The 12,927-nt window shown below is 30.4% G+C and overlaps 1 protein-coding gene across 1 annotated transcript in view; it reads left to right on the top strand.

Moving 5' to 3' along the window:
* Positions 1–12,927, top strand: part of LOC145323655 (uncharacterized) — a 106,150-nt gene that overhangs the window by 788 nt on the left and 92,435 nt on the right. The gene's annotated exons all lie outside the window — the stretch shown is intronic.

The following is a 12,927-nucleotide window of genomic DNA, read 5'->3' as shown; positions in this document are numbered from 1 at the left end:
GGGTACCACCACCCTCCTAAGAGAAATCGCCAACCAAAAAATTACCTCCCCTCCAAAAAACAAGAATTTAATCTAAAATAAAAACTGGTATTCGGAAACGCCCCTCTCCCCCCCCCCTCAAAATTTTTTTAAGTGCCACTAGAGGCCTCTTGGGGGGGGGGGCGAATCCGCTAGAATATGTTAAAGAATTATACAAGTCAATTTTCGAGTCTTTTGTTTGTTCAATATTAAGATCGTGCCCACTTAATATTTCTTCCTTTTTATTCTTTGTTGAGCATCGCTTTTATGGTTGATGTCATCCCTGTATGATTTTCCCCCTGTTTTTTTTAATTGAAAGGCATTAATCATAAGAGATTCACTTTCTTTGGTGAAATCTTCTTCAAACGTGATTTTAGGAAAACAAAAAGTATTAGATATTATATCATTTTATTATGGTTGTGGAGCAGCTCTATAAGTCTGTCTGTTCGGCTTTCTGTGGTTTGTTTCAGTTTTACAATTTAGAGGGGAGAGGTGTTTGGTGTTTTTTCAGAAAAATATCTCAGAGTCTTTATACTTATTTGATTCCGACCTCCCCCCCCCCTCCCTCAAAAAAGGCTAATAGGTTATTCAGATTACAATAGACAAACATTCAGATACTTTAGTAAATGATTGCTTTCCCTCAAAGTGCCTAGCGAGCACAACAACGTTTCCCCACCCCTGTATGATTTAAAACAAATTTTAAATAAATTTTAAGGAACAGGGTATTTTTTATTCCACTGTGGGGTCTATAAATACAGTGTTTTAACCTTGCGGTACTTCGTTGTATCTAATAAAACCTAATCTAACAACACCACAAAAAAAAACACGAAAAACATAGGGGGTACTTTTAATAACAATCGCCAACTTAAGACTTTATCGTCCTTGTCTGACAAAAAATCCTCCATTAAAAAATCAACGGAGGGGAAAATATTTTCAGATTTTGACGCATTTTTTTTCTTGATGTTTTTAAACCGACAGAAAACTTTCTTTTAGAAATCTGCGAATTTCAACGCATTAATAAAAACGTTTAATAGAAAGGGTGAGAGTTAGGTGAGAGAAATTACTGATGAGGGGTAATTTCTGAGATTTTAAGAAAGTCCGGACAATTTTATGAAAATTTTTATTCAAACTCCTGATTGAAATAATCTATGGAACGAATTAAAAATGTATTTAAATTTGGGGGGGGGGGGGGGTTCTTGTACATCCTTAATGAGGTTTATATAGGGTTGGTAGTAGAAAGAGGAGTGGATAATAAAAATCAATCACGCAACGAATGAGTAACTAAAGCAATGTGACCAAGGAGGGAGGGCACATTTGACTATAAATTCCAATGATATCCACAGTGTTTTAACCACGTCGTCCCATTAGTTTGTTATAAAACTTTGGGTACTTGTGTTTTAATAAGATTTTTAATAAATACTCCAAACTGGTAGTGTCAGAACACAATAATTTTAATCCACAGTAGGTGTAATTTTAATCATCATCATGAAAATCAATTATCGCCAATCAATTGTCTTTAAGATTCTTGATTATAACCCGATAGAGAGACAATATAAAATCCCAGTTGCTTTACTTTTTCAAAGGCAAAAAAATTATTTTCAATTCCAGTAATATCAAGCATAAAACTAGAATAGAGTATGGTATTTGAAATTATGCCATTTTAAAAATACTATAAAATAAGTTGTAGTGGGTAGGAAAAACTAATTTATTAAAATAAGTTTACAGTAAACACATTAAAAACATATTAAAATAAGATCTGATAACTGATTTAAAAAAAACACAGTTGTATAGTATAAAAAATAACATTAGAGTAAAACACTAAGGAAGAAAGGGTTAAATAACTGTAACTCCAAATCGCAACCGTCTTGTGCAACCTTCCCATTGGGTCATTGAAAATCAACCAATGGTGTCACTTATATTAATATACCCAAGTAGCAGAAAATAATTTAGAAGCAGACGAAAGAGGTCTTTGAAAAATGAAGAGAGGTAGTTGTCTTTAAATACAACTGTACTATAGATCTGTTAAAATAACAAAAACGATAGAAGATTAGTCTTTCTAGTATATCTGAATCACTTTAAAACCCTCACTACATTAGGTATAAAATGTATTGAATATAATCCACATAAGAGAGAGAGAGAGAGAGAGAGAGAGAGAGAGAGAGAGAGAGAGAGAGAGAGAGAGATAGAGGGAGGGAGAAAGAGAGAGAGAGAGATAGAGTAAGGGAGAAAGAAGAGAGAGAGAGATAGCATTATTGGCAGAAATCAGTGAACTGGCACTAGAAATAAAAAGGTCACATTCTAGAACTTCATAACTTTGGTTGAGCAGCTACTCTATAATATCAAAAGTATGTCTTTCAGAGAACTTTCTCGGCAACTTTGAAAGCTATATGTCTGAAAATTCTGGATATTTGTAGCTTTGTATATTGTTTTTTTTTCGCTGCTATTAAAGTAGATGTTCTACAAGATTCCATAATTATGGATGTTTTCATCCTTGTTATATTTATCATACACCTTTCAATTAATAAATCAATTGTCCTTTTAATAATAAATGTTATATTTTTAGCTATGTAGCTACTCTATGAGGGTATTGTGTAAGTTTATCGATATATGGTTCTAGATTGATAGATAATAGAAATTAAAATAAACTTCATATAGAATCTGAAACACCTTTTTTATGCTAAAGCCACTACTGCTTTGCTTTGCTAAAAAAATACGTATATCAATGATTCAATTGAATCCTTTTCATAACTAATTGTTGCCTAGTCTTATACTTATTAATTCTATTACATATTATTAGTGTAAATGTCTTTTTATTATGTTTCTAAATCAAAAACAGAGCTTTTTGAGTTAGCTATTAAATAGTTAAATTTTCATGCGTGGTAAAAAATCCTTTAAAGATACTCAAACAAATGAAAATTGTAAAATTACACGAATTAAATGTAATTTCTTGTTAGAAATGATCCTATCCCTTATCTTTTATTAAGATTATATTTTGGCTAAAACTTTTATTTAACACCACCAAAAAAACACTTTAACATTTTTAGTTTGTGTATTTTTGTGAATACGTGACATGGCAATCACTTCCCTAAATGTTTATACAATAAGGTGTAAAAATCAGTGGCGTTTGCTTTGATGGTGTTAGCCTTTCGTGTTTTTTTTATAAAAGGAGAAAGCAGGTTTTTATAATTGCATTTTGTGGGCAAGGGTTGTTGATTTTCATTAGATAATATGCTAAAATAGTTATTTCTCGCATCGTATTATAAACATCTTTCCGCGGATATAGAATATACACTTAAAAGATTAAAACCAATTTTTTTTAGCCCCGAGGTGCCAAAGGCAAAAAAACTGGTTTTAATCTTATGATTGTACATTTTTATATTTGTAAGAAGTTGGATATAATACGATGCTAGACATAGTTTTTTCGTATGGATAAGAACCGGTTCATATCCACCGGATTCGAATGAATACGAGAAAAAAACATAAAATTCTATTGAAGTAAAACTAAATTTTAGAATTAATTTTCCGTCTTAACTGTTGCAATATATTTTGTTGCTGTGCTTCTTTTGGACAAAATGTGTTATTCTCAAAAAAATACTTCATCAAATTGTTGATTGATTTTGATTTAAAATTGTTTTTTTTTATGCTTGAAATAATTTTAATACAATTTGATTTTTTTTTTAAAAGTCTTATTAGTTATATGTCTCTGTGTTAGAAATTTATAAACTTTTTAAAAGCGAAGCTTTTCTATAATTAGGGTCGGTCCGTCCGTCCGTACGTCCGTCCGTACGTCTGTCCGTCCGTCCGTCCGTCACGGATAGCTTTTTTCGTTAATTTAGGCATGTTAGAATTGTCCTATCGATTTCAAATTTTGTATGGTGATTCCTTTAGTAGTTAGGTACGATTTAGAAAGCGTAGCAACTCTATAATCATTACCAAAATGTCCGTACGTCCATTTTAAACATGTTGATTTTTTTACTTTTTTTAAATAGCTTTTTTCGTTAATTTAGGTATGTTAGAATTGTCCTATTGATTTCAAATTTTGCATGGTAGTTCCTGTAATAGTTAGGTACGAGTTAGAAAGCGTAGCAACTCTCTAATCATTACCAGAATGTCCGTACGTTCATTTTAAATATGTTAAATTTTTTAACATTTTTAACAACAAATTTATATGTGATCTAATTATCCGATTGGTCTGATTTTTGGTATACTGATTCCTGAGACGACAAAGTACAATATTATAAGCGAAGCAACTCTATAATCAAGTCCTAAAAATGTAAGTATGTCCATAATCATTATCCTGTATCAAGCAGTTTTTCAACAAATTTACTTACAATTTTGCTTTGACTCTTATACATGCATTCTGATTATTATTTAGTTCTGACATTATACAAGTGTTAATGTCCGTTTGTACTACCGTTTCAGAGCTTCGCTTTTATGGATGTTGTCATCCTTGTTTATATGCAATTTATTAAGAGTTTTCTAATGTTGAGTGGTTAATTAATCTGTTTTGAAAGATAACTTTTTATATAACCTTTTCGTAAACTTTACAAAACAGCTAAAAATTAATCTTAAAAAAATTTATTTCTTAATTTCTGAAGTTACTTTATAACATTTTTAGGGCCAGTTCTGAATAGTATGCCATTCCAATATCACTGAATTTAGCTATATTGATATTATTCTCCAATGTTTACTTCTTCTATAGATTAAAATTTAAATGTCAGTTTGAAACTAACCCATAATAACTCAACAAAAGTACCCAAAAATTTTGAGCCAACGAATAAGATAATATGGCTCTAAAACTTTGGTTACAAGAGTAACTTAAAGTCCAAATCTCCTTCCTCCCTGAGTTGTGAAGGGGGGGAGGAAAGCTGATCTTTCACGGGGGAATGTTGGTAAAAAGAGTGGGTACGCTCCCCCCCCCCCTTATTTTTTCAGAGGGTTGTAGACAACCAAATAAAACTATTTGTTTACTATGATATCGCATAATCCATAATTTTCTCACGACAGTTTAAAACAACCGAAGTTGGGTTTGTAATCATCTAAAAGTGTAATTTAACACCACGTTAGAAGTGTTCATAGTTGAAATAGTATACTGTAACAACATAGTTTTGAATGGTTTGGGAAATCGTGTTTATTCTGTCTATCTGCAAACTATTCTTAGCCATTTATCTATTTCCGTTTGCTAAAAAACACAAGGATTAAATGAAACATAAGAGATATTTTATCTGATATCTTCGTCGACATTATGAACTATCTTGAATCTTGATTTTTAATGATTCAATCCGGGCCGAAAAGGCTATAAAACTGCGCTATATAAAAATATATCGGGGTTATATGATCTATTTCTTTTAAACTTTCTTTAAAAATGGTTTAATTGAATTTAATGTGCCTGGATGTACTTGAAAATATTCATCTATTAATTTATTCATTTATCTGTCTATTAATCTGGAATTTATTTAAGCAAAGCTTTTCTATAACGCCAGTTTATCCGTGCATCCGTAACGGATGGATAATATCGTTGTTTTAGGCATGTTTGAATTGTCCTATCGTTTTCAATCTTAGCATGGTGATTCCTAGACCAGTTATGTAAACACTTTTGCAACAAATTTTAGACTCATAAATTTATACTCTGCTATCTAAGTCCCGAATTTGCATAAGTTTTAATATTTGTTTGTCTTACCGTCTGATTTTAAAGCTTCGCTTTTAAGGATGTTGTCATCCTTGTTTTTATTTCTTTATCCAAAGTTTGCAAATTCATGTTGATCCCTCAACTGATTTTCAAATGCAAATTTCCGCAGATAAGGGATAATTACTAGAAAAATTTTATCTTTATTTAATTTGTGTTTTTCCATATGCTAGGCAAGAAAAATATCAATTTATTTTTAATCTTATTAAAAAATAAGGGGGGGGGGTGGAGGGGGGTGTCACTGATCAGCATAAACTTTATGGAAAAGTACCCAGAATTATTAAACTACAATTTTGTAAAATATAAGGGACTTGAAGTTAAACTACAGTCTTATGTTGTTAAATCAACAACACACATATTTTGCTATAACTATCCCATATCCCTGATTAATCGTACTGTAAGCTTTCATAAAGAAATAAACATTATTTGGAACAATAACGTTTCTATAATATTTGGGGTTAACAGTTAGGGAGTTGAATCCATTTTTATAGAAGCAGAAATATAATCTATGATTATGGTTTGGACCCTCTAAAACTGTAATCTACCCTTCCACTTTCCCCTCTCTTGTTGAAGATATCTTCAACGCCGATACGATTTTTGAAATATAAGATTCCACTTTTGTCTCTCTTGTTAAAGATATCTTCACCAAGAGAGGCAAAAGTGGAATCTTAAATTTCAAAAATCGTATCGGCGTTGAAGATATCTTCACCAAGAGAGGGGAAAGTGGAATCTTACATTTCAAAAATCGTATCGGCGTTGAAGATATCTTCACCAAGAGAAGGGAAAGTAGAATCTTACATTTCAAAAATCGTATCGGCGTTGAAGATATCTTCACCAAGAGAGGGGAAAGTGGAAAGGTAGATTACAGTTTTAGAGGGTCCAAACCATAATCATAGATTATATTTCTGCTTCTATAAAAATGGATTCAACTCCCTAACTGGTTAAGGCAAATTTTCTCATCAAATTAAATTAAAATCATTATTTTTCCCAGTGTTTTTTAAAACAATAATGTTTGGATGTTTATCTATATTTGACAAGGAAAGCTATGTGTTTGTCTAAAAGAGATATAATGTTATGAATAAAGGGGGTGGATATTCTACAAAATATACAGCCTAATGAAAATAGCTTTATTCCACCCCCTAAAAAAGCAATAGTTTTCTACGGTAGCAAATGCCAAAAAGCTACTTTAAAGGACTTAGTGGACTGGGAGGGAGGGGACATTGAGCTGTTTATTACACTAGTCCAAAAAGTTTTATAATAACGTTTTCTTAACCATTGGCTTAACAACTTTGTGGACTTCAATTGAATTTTGATTGGTTGGTTCATTAAATTCAGTTTCCAAACGTTTCAACTACTAATTGTAATCTATAGAATAGGTAATTTTGTATATTATCATTGGACTGTACCCCAATTTATCGGCCATTTGCTTATCACTTTAGATCCATGGTCTAAGGAACAGTCAACTAAATTTCTATATAAATACGTCATCTTATTTGTTGGTTTAATATAGATAATATTCTTGAGAAGGAGATATTTCGCCTATAATCATTGGGAATGTATATTGATTTATAATCCATTGTCTAAGATCAATGCATGTAAATATTTTATTTGTCCATCAAAGAGAAGATTCCATTTAAATATCACAATAGCTTAAATTGTTATTACCTTTAATAACATGATTAAATTAGTCTACATTCTAATTTGCTTAAAATTAGAAATCTATAACGATCATTATGCAATCATTAAATTGATTATCGTGAAATCAAGTGCAGAATGCGGTTATAAGTAGCGCAGCTACTAAAAAATAGGTTATCTACGGTTGTCCAGACGACGTTTTTCTGAGTTACTTAGCAAAGAAGTGTTGAATTGTTTTTTTTTCTTGTTATTTCATTAGATTAATATATTTAAATGCACTCATAATACTTACAAATTCAAAGTATATACATATCTAGAAAGGGCATGCCTATCAATTAATCAGTATCTAATAGTTTTCCTAAATTTTGATAATGAAAATTTTATAATTATATGTTATTCAACTTTTCGAATAACTATTACAACACTAGTTTATTAAATATTTATTACATGCATATGAAATTTTGATAAGATATTTATCAGATTTATTCATTGTAACAAATAAAATTATTTTATTAATTAAATATACTTAAGGATGTCACAAAGTAGTAAATATAATCATCAACTGTTATATAGGTCTGTCTATACCGACTTTATAGTAATTATTTTGAGAAGAATATCTTTGATTTCTTGATTCTTTTTACTGAAATCCTTTCTGCAAGGTTTGATATTAATATCCATATCCAAAATGACTAGAGCTATCCAGGGAGGGAATGTACATTGGGCTGTTTAATACATTGGTCTCCAAAGTTTTATAATAACGTTGGCTCAACAACTTTGGGGACTTTTTATTGAATTGTGATTGGTTTGTCATTAAGTTGAGTGTCTCAACATCTAATTGTAATCTACAGAAGGGGTAATTTTGTGGGGATTTACATAAATTTATCGGCCATTGTCGCTTTAGAACCATAAGAGATATCTGTATTAAACATATTGATACATTCTGAATGTAGAAAAGCATTCTGACACACCCCGAACATAGAAAAGTTTTGCTTATAATATTTCTTTCACAACTTTACATGAACACTGAAGTTAACCAGAGATTTGAAATATGTTTACACGCTTCATAGGTTAAGAAAGTCAAAGTAATCAATGCATAATTCTTCTTTGCAGGCACGTGCATAGATATCTGTATTGTATTAAAGTGGGGAGTGATGGGGGGGGGGGTTGTGATAAGATTTTTAATTTCTTTGGGTGCCTATAACCATTTCTTAAGGATTAAATTGTTTTAATAGGGGATTTTGTAATAATAAGGGTATTTAATTCAAAATAGAATCAAAAGTTTGGTGATCTAATTTTCATGACTGTGCTATTACAAGCATGCTATATAACCTCAGGAATCTTGGTGAAAATTATAGATTAAAACCTTTTAATTTCAATTTGGTATAAGAAATATAAAAAATCGAGTAATTTAACGAATAAAGATTTTTTTACAATCAAAATCATAAAGAAAACAAACTACTAAAAAAATACGGTTAATGGTGGTTTTTTCGTTGTGCATGAGTAAAATCAGAAAACTTTATGGAAATATGCATGCCATCTCAAATAATGATAACATGGATAATCATTTACATTGTAACATAGAATATATTATAATGGAAAATCAAGTTAATTATATATTAAAAAACGTTCTGTGATGTTGTCATTATCTGAATAACATTAACCAATATGCATATGGCTGCAGATGTATGTTTTGTCAGTAATGACCACTTTTTATGAAATGTCTTATAGTTGACTAGTGACTACGACCCTAATGAGGCCTCTGCGGGAATTTAATTTGGGGGAGATATTCTAGATATGATTTTGAGGAATGGAGATACCACCACCAAAAAGTTACAAAGCTTTGATTGTACTAAAATACGTTTTTTAAAGTTTTCGTGCAGTTTAATTTAAAAGGACTTTAAAAAATGTATTTTATGCCTACACAAAATTAAATTTACTAGGTATATATTTAATAATTTACTAATTTTAATATTTTCAAGTTATTTATTTTCAAACAAAACAAAATTAATATATTTTCATGTATAATTTGGAAGAAAAAACTCAATTTGCAATATTGCATTTTCTGAAATATAATTAATTTATTTGTGTGTTTTCATGTTTTTGTATAATGCAATTTTGATTGATAAAGCTTGAAAATAACAATATATGTTATTTGTACACTATTTGTTTAGTGTGTTACAAAATTTTGATTAACAAGAAAGGGTTATTAATTTTGACCATTCAAATAAAGAAATAGGTTTTTATCGTATCGAATTATAGACAGATTTTCGCGGATATTAAAAAAAATGTATGATTAAAAGAAGTTTTCTTAGCTCCGTGGGGCATATTGCCCGGGCTAACAAAACTGGTATTAAAATTATGATTTTCATTTCACTATTCGTAGGAAATTGTCTAAATTTTTTGGAGCCCTACTGGAAAAAAAACTGCTGAAGCCCAATCTGTACCACTTTTAAATCTTGTGACGTCATAAAATGAAGGAGATAAGATTAGAAATGGGAAAGAAACCCCCTAAAAAGAGATGGAGAATATGACGTCAAAAGTGGTACAGATTGGGCTTCGTCAAAATCCTTTATAATGAATTAGATTTTTTTATAGGAGAGTTTTCTTATTCTTCTCGAGGAGGTGTTGACACCCACATGACGCCCAATTATAAGCTCAATCTTTAATAAAAGAATTATCAGAAGTTTTTCTTCTAAAATTAAAGAGTGTGATGGATGGGGATTAAAATGACCCTATTTCTAAATTTTGATTCTGCCAATTAACGAAAAAATTCTTTAGTAAAATTGTAGCACCATTTGCCAAAATACCAAGAATAATTTTGTCCTAAAAATAAAAGCTATAGCAGCAACAAAAAAAGCACATTTTATCTTAATTTTAAGTTGTTAAGAAACCTTACTTATGTTTTTGCTATTTGTATTTTCACTTATCAAAACCCCACAATAAACAATGGTATTGGGAATGTACGAATGTAGAGATTAACACATACAGACATAACCAAGTTATAGAGTAGCAGCGCTTGTAAAAAAGTTGTAAAAAAAGAGGATATACAGAGCACATGTCTATATTTATGTCTTTGCTTCATTTCATGGTGAACAATTGTTAACACCCAAAATACTATCTATCTTTCTATCTCTCTTATCATCTTTTATTACTTAATGCTTTTGGTTCTTTATCATTCTTCCTATCTATCTTTCTTTCTATCTCTTTTAAAGATACACAATTATTTTTTAATATATATTGGTGAACACACATCCAAGCATCACATTGATTTTGTATATAAATTTAATGCGGACTTTTAATCTTATTTGTTTTGTTTTCAACAGACAATGTGATTTGGTACTTTAAGAAAAACTATTTTTCTATCAATTTTCACAACCAAAAATCTGTAAAAAATAGAGAGAAAACAATATTTGACAAATTTTATTGTACAACAACATGCACAAAGAAAATTAGTCAATGAAACCGGCAGACAAGACAATAATAGTTTTTTTTATCGGGTGCAATATCCCCGAAAGCGAGTATATCCTGATTATTTTGTGCACGATTTTGCTAAATTAGACAGACATGCACAGATAGGACAATGGCGGATTACAACCAACCAGTGATCTAAAGGGATAAGACAATGGCCGACAAATTTATATACATCCCAAATGATGATACAAAAAATTGCCACTTATAGTTTGAAATGTTTGTACTCACAACTAATTAATCAAATTTCATTAAATTCCCCAAAGTTGTTAAGCCAAACGAATGAGAAAACTTTGGGAACTAAATTAAACAGACAAGCTAAGATAGGATAGGAAAATGAAGGGTTATAACCACCCGTTTATTTGTTCTTTTCTGCTTTTGGTATAATATAAATAGTGATGCTTGCTTATATCATCAATGGATTTATTATTTATTGGATCTTAAACCAGATTATCATATACTCATATAAATTGAAACTCGTAGCTGGTTGAATTAACGATACCCCTTCCACTATATTTACCCCCTTCCCTTTGACTGGGTGAACGAAAGGGCTAATAAATGATGTTCATGTTAGCAACCTAAATGGATGACAAATCTTCCCCTTTCATAATATCCACATATTTTCTATATCAAATCTTAAAAATTCTGACATTACTAAAAATTGAATAATGCCATATATATACAACATAAATTAACTAGATATGTTTGGGTAAGACGACAATTTTATCCTTATTTTGTATGCAAGATTACTGCTTAAAATCAAGTATTTGTCCTTCATATTTGTTACATGCTACAAAGTTTTACTTTTGGTTACGGGCGGCGGTAACCCATCCCCCTCGCTACCCCCTCCTAAATATAAAATTATAATTATAATTCTGAGCTTGTTTTTAAAGATGTTGAGCTGATTTGTTTAATGTAAACCTTTTAAACCTTAGTAGCCACTACAGATTTCAATTTGGCACTTTCCTTATAGGGCTAGTGGGAAAAATATAAGTCCTGTGGGAAAAATATGAGTCCTGTCCTTATTTTTATGGATTTAATGGTGATTTTTTTTAATGTAAACTTTTTCACATTACTGAACTAATTGCCACTACAAATTTTTTCATGAAAGCTAATCTTATTAAATTTAGTTTTTTTGTATCCCCATTATCTGTCTGCTATTTGCATCTTGACGCCAATTTGACTCTAGAAATATGCATTATTTTATACTTCTCGTCTGGCTAGATCTTGTCATGTAAATCACACAGCAAACTTTCAATACATTAAAAAATACTAAAGAAGCATTTCCAAGATTTTTATTGTTGATAATAATTAGGTAAACCCGAGGTTCAAAATTATAATATTTTTCCACTATGGCTTTGAAACCGTTGAATATCCGCTAGATTAGAACAAGTTTTCAGCAATACTGAAAAATCATGTATAACATCGTATTACAGACAATTTATCACGATTAATAAATAAAAATATTAAAATCAACAATTGAACGTGGAAACTGGTTTTAATCTTATAATTTTTCATTTAAATATCCGTGGAAAGCTTTAATGATACGATGGACGTAAATTGAGTCTGATTGGCCATCTGGGGTTATAAATCTAATGGTGCAAAAATCTTGTTATATTTAGATATCTAAATTTGCACTCATCAACTTGATTTTACAGTTATTCAGTCTATACACGTCTAGTATGCAGGAAGGGAGGGGGCATGGGCTGTTTATTAACCTGGTACTCGAAGTTTTAGAGTAACGTTTTCTTATTTTTTGGCTTAACAAATTTGGTGGTTTATCAAGTTGGGTGTCTAAACGTTTCAACCACTAATAATAATATATAGAAGGTAATTCTGAATAACATAATTGGGGAGGCACACTAATTTATCGGACATTGTCTTATTCCTTTATATCCCTGCTTTACACGTTTAGTTCTTTTAATTATGTAAATTACAAGTAGCTCAAACATTACCCCAAAAATACTAAAATGTTTAATGTTATTTTGTAATTTAATGTTTTAGATATTATTTAGTCTTTTATAGTTCTTATCAAATGCTTACATCGGTTTCGAAGCCATACTGGAATTGTTATCGCATGGCATTTTAGACAACTTTCTGCGGATATTAAAATTATAGAA

Source organism: Acartia tonsa, chromosome 7 (genome assembly GCF_053477335.1).
Source record: "Acartia tonsa isolate MP-2025a chromosome 7, ASM5347733v1, whole genome shotgun sequence".
Classification (NCBI taxonomy): Eukaryota; Metazoa; Arthropoda; class Copepoda; order Calanoida; family Acartiidae; genus Acartia; species Acartia tonsa.
This window is presented reverse-complemented; position numbering and strand designations above follow the sequence as displayed.